The sequence below is a fragment of the Eutrema salsugineum genome, unplaced genomic scaffold (genome assembly GCF_000478725.1).
Source record: "Eutrema salsugineum unplaced genomic scaffold, Eutsalg1_0 scaffold_11, whole genome shotgun sequence".
NCBI lineage: Eukaryota > Viridiplantae > Streptophyta > Magnoliopsida > Brassicales > Brassicaceae > Eutrema > Eutrema salsugineum.
Window position 1 is genome coordinate 11087746 of NW_006256901.1, and position 4931 is coordinate 11092676.

The window sequence follows — 4931 nt, forward strand, 5'->3', positions numbered from 1 at the left end:
TCCCACCTCCACGGCAAGATAATGTTGATTAAATCAACATTCCTAAGAAAACCCGCTTCGTTAGAGATGTTGTTAAGTGTTTTGGACGAAACTTTTGCAAGACAAAGATCCGCATACGAGTTTGAAGATATTTTTAACAATATCTCGTACAAAAGATCAGAAGGAAGCGACTCGAGATTCGCCATAGGGTTTAGCGGGATGGGAAATGAATCGTCTCGGTTGTGGTATTTATAGAGAACTCACAAGAGAACTCGAAGCGACTCGAGTCAATAGAAGTTCTCGAAATCGATGCGACTGTTCGTTGGAAAATGCATCAAGAGAAGTTCTCTAAATCGATGCGACGGTTCATTGGTAACGGTTTATGGTTACCGTTACCTTAGTCTACCATATGGACGAAAATTGCAAGACGTACAACACTGCAACCATAAGTCTACCAAACAGTAGGTTTTTTTGTTCATAGAACAATTCTTTTGGACAAAAAAGTAATTTTACTCCATAAAGTCAAATGTCTGCCAAACATTAACTACTAAGTCTACTTCAAGCATGACAAATAACTCTACCATATAAACAAGTCTACCATAAGCATGTCATATGTCTACCAGATCAAGGTTAACTCTGTAAATACCAAACTTAATTAATCTACCACATTGTTATTTCAAAAAGTCTACCATACGGCCGATAAGTCTACCAGATTACATAAACTCTACCAAACATACAAACAAATCTACCAACATCTTGTAAGTCTACTTCATGTCATTATTAATCTACCACAAATCAGAATGAAATTTATTTAGAATATAAGTCTACCACAAAACAAACATATCTACCACAAAACAAATAAATCTACCAACAGTTTTTAAGTCTACCTCATGTAACATATAATCTACCACTCACCGGAATGAATTTTAAGTGAAACAAGTCTACCACAAGTCAAACAAATCTACTACAATAGCTAAAACTCTACCAACTATATATAACTCTACCATTAAACAGATATATCTACCGCTACAACTATATATACAACTTTTTTCACATAAATCTATCGCTAAAGGAAATAAGTCTACCAACTCAGAAAATAAATCTACTTCATTGTCAATAAATCTACCGAAAAAGTCAACTATGCGAGAAAGTCAACACTTTTGTTAACAAGTCTACCAAAACTTTTGACAAGTCTGCCATTCATAACAACAAATCTACCGAAACATAATAAATCTACCTCTCATCGTCAAAACTCTACCAAGAAAAGTCTACCAACATTTAAAAACTCTACCAACTCTTGAACAAATCTACCATCGCCCTAATAACTCTACCAACAAAATTTCTGCGTTGACCAAATTTTCATAAGTCTACCGCCATTGCTTGGTAGACTTATTAATTTTTGAGCGCATAAATCTGCCTACGTGGCAGTAAAAAAGTAATGGCATTTTCGTAATAAGGTTTTTTTCAACAAAGGCGAAAAGGGTGTTTTGGGTATGTTAGGTTAGTTTTGTAAAAAAATAAAAGTGCGTCGAACCAGTAATATAGATACTTTCTAAGGTTAGTGTAGTAATCCTCCCATGATAAAATGAGACTCAAGATGCACAAGAGAAAATAAGAACATAGAGAACAAAGTTGGATAACACTAAACCCCTCCCACACACTTAAATAATACAGTCTCCTGTGTTATAAAAGTATGAGAAAGAGGATAAACAAACATGAAATGCAAAAGATAAAGAAAAATGCTAAATACTCATGTACAAGTGTTTGGAGTGATACCTTCTTATGGACTTGGAGATGGGGTTGGAGAAAGCTGGAGCAAGAGTCTCTTGTCTTCTGTTCAGCCTGGGTAAAAGGGCGTTCCAAGTCGCTCTGGGCATGATTTCCCCGATGTTGAACCCGGAGTGTGCTCCATTATCTCAAGACTGAGTTTACACCGGGTCGCATTTGTCCAAGGTTCTGCCCGGTGTGGCTAATGCACGTTTCGAGGCTAGGACCACTCAGTGATGCATGTCTCCGATGTTAACCTCGGTGTAAAACACCACGCTTGAGGTGAGGTTTACACCTCGGTCTTTTGATGGTTGAGAAAGATTGAAACTTGCTTGAATCCTAAGTTGTTTAACTACATGTCTAGAGCTCTAAGTTTCATCATATTTATATCATCATCATCTTGTGCTGTCTTTGTTTATTGCTTTGTTTGCATTTTAATCCTATTTTTAGTCCCGTTTAGGTTTCATTTGTTACTTGTTACAACCAATCTACTTATTTCCTTGGATTATGACACAAACATGATAGACTAGTGTATTAAACCACATTGTTGGATTGATATCCCTCTATACTACAACAGATAAAGGAGATTGATACCCTAAGAGCTTGAAAACTCTTGTCTATTAATTGGGGCCGTTGCCAGGGCCAAAACGTGTACTGTGGTATGCGAGAAAAACCTGCCTCCGGTACGTGGTTTGTCCCATACACTCTACAATGCCAATTTCATCATTTTTGCTCCTTTTTTCACCATTTTTTCACCTGTATTTCCACTCCAAATGACCTCCAAAGTACTTATTTGACATTCTAAACATGCAAGACTTACTTGGACTAATGCAAATTCCTAAATGCTAAAATAATGCCTAAGAGCATCATTATCGGTAAATCTATAATGGATTTCTTAATAATTTTTTATTATTATATTTGGATTAAGAACCCTTCTTTAGAAATTCAATGTATTGTATGTTACAATGCTAAAAACATAGGTTCTTAAAAAAATATTTAATAATTTTTTTGTTTTATACTAAAGTTTTTTTGTTTCCCTCATTTCACAGCATCTATATACTCTAACTAATATTTGTATAAAATCATATTAAACAAATCAGAAGATCGAAACAAAGTAAACGATGTTAGTCAAACGCATCTTGGTTAGCTACAATGAAATTAATTTACACAAGACCATGATAAACTAGTAATGAGATTCTGTTTGGATTTTAGTTTTAATCGATACCATGATAACTAGTAATGAGATTCTGTTTGGATTTTAGTTTTAATCGATGAGTATAACTTAACATATGAATAGATTTTCTTATGTTGATAAAAAATGTGAGTTCTTTTGCTCCATTAGCTCGGAATGTTTGAAGAACAGAATTGAAATCAAGATGAATCTTCAAATGATCCAACAAATACAATGCCTTATTCTCAGATAAGTTGATTAAGCAGAGTACTACTTACATAAAATCCGTATAGGATAGCCAACAACATCGTTATTCTCAGTAACAACAGTTTACCATGTTGTTCTATATCTGTGTTAGAAAGATTGAGACTTACTTGATACCCAAATAAATATGCTCTTGAATACCAAAACCGAAGCAATCAGTGTCGCTAAAGTTCCTTCTCAAAAGTTCGTATTCTTTAACTTTCTGCCCACTCTCCATGAGTTGCATTGCCTTGTCTCCCCTGACAGTCACGTAGCAAGCAATCTTCTCGTTACGTCCGATACCAAAAGAACGAACAGTGTACTGTGCTGCAAAACGGACACATGCGTTTAGATTATATCAGAAAAAGTTTGAGTAATATACATTTGGCGGCAATCCGCTGATAAATATTAGATCCAGCTGAGGCATCTTCAGAACAGAATACAAACTGAAAAGAAACTGCAGAACCATAGAGCCTTCGTCCCTTTCTCTGATAAGATCCACATGATCAAGTAACAGGTATACCATCTTCACCATGGGTTTTTCATCCTGCTTATTCAATCATGAGATTCTGGAAGCAAACTCTAGCGTTTCTATCACATCACTAAGGGCTTGTCGAAGCAAGTTGACAAAATCAGATGTGAGTGATACCATCTCTCAATGTGATACAACTGAGCATTAAAACTCAAAACAAGAGGTTTGCACAAGTGAAGAGATGAAACTGAAAGAATAAAATGCTATAACCACATGTGCTAAAGTTTCAAAGCAAATCAATGTGAACCATCTTTCTCCAAGTTGCAGTCGGATATATTTTTTTTCTCAGAGGCATTAACGAGCGAAAGGAAAAAGAAGAGACTATGGAGAGGAAGCCATTCCAAATCAAACACAGAAAGAAGATATACCTATATCAGAGTGAGACCAGTAAAACCTAGCAGAAACATGAATTTAAGTCTTGTACGATTTAAGAAACACTTGCACACACATAAGACACTGTCAAATTCAGATATGTTCTTTACTTTCCACTGAAAGATTACAGATGTCTGATTGAAACCGACACTTGGAGACAAGACAACGAAACAGATCGAGCATTAGACTTATCAAGAAAAAACCCTTCGTATATAACAAACACGGGTCTCTCTTTACATCTTTATTATATGTTCGTGACCCAAAACATAATAATAACTCTGTAACTATATTGAGCAAAGGAATCGCAACCCTTAATCAATCAGAAGAAGTAAACAACAGAAGATTGAGAAAACCAAAAAAAAAAAAAAATTCAGAGTTTTTGACAGAAGAAGCAAACCTGGAAGCGAGCAATTAAGGAGATGGGATTGAAGAAGATAGCAGTGAATCAATCAATCAATCACAAATTGAGAAATACGAAGCCAAAAAGTGAAGATCTTTCCAAGAAGGAAAATTGCTCGAAGGAAGAAAAATTTCCTAGAAGAAAAATGGTCGAAAACAGAATAAAATTGGTCGAGGAAAATTTGGTCGCAGAAATGAGAAATGGCTGAGAAGTTATTGCCTAATGTAGTAGTGACACTTGTCTTCTAAGAGCCCATCCTTAAGTCCCCAAATAAGTAAGAGTCGATCTTTAAAATTTTGAGGTTTTTTATTTAACTAAATCACTGAAACCCCTAAGAAATCCAGTTAAGGACTCCCGATAATGATGGTCTAAGTACCTAAAATTATATGTAAAATGTATACATGGAACTATGAATTGTGACTAAAAATGCATACTAATTGAGTCATCTTATGAATATATAACTTCTT

At 35.2% G+C, this 4931-nt stretch overlaps 1 long non-coding RNA gene across 1 annotated transcript; it reads right to left on the reverse strand.

Annotated features, from left to right (window-relative positions):
* Positions 1–3097: 3097 nt before the first annotated feature.
* LOC18026223 lies at positions 3098–4642 on the reverse strand. Its single transcript, XR_002901297.1, has 2 exons — positions 4462–4642; positions 3098–3769 (listed from the first exon to the last, which is right to left on the reverse strand). It is a non-coding gene; the product is annotated as an uncharacterized LOC18026223 (long non-coding RNA).
* Between the last annotated feature and the right edge of the window lie 289 nt (positions 4643–4931).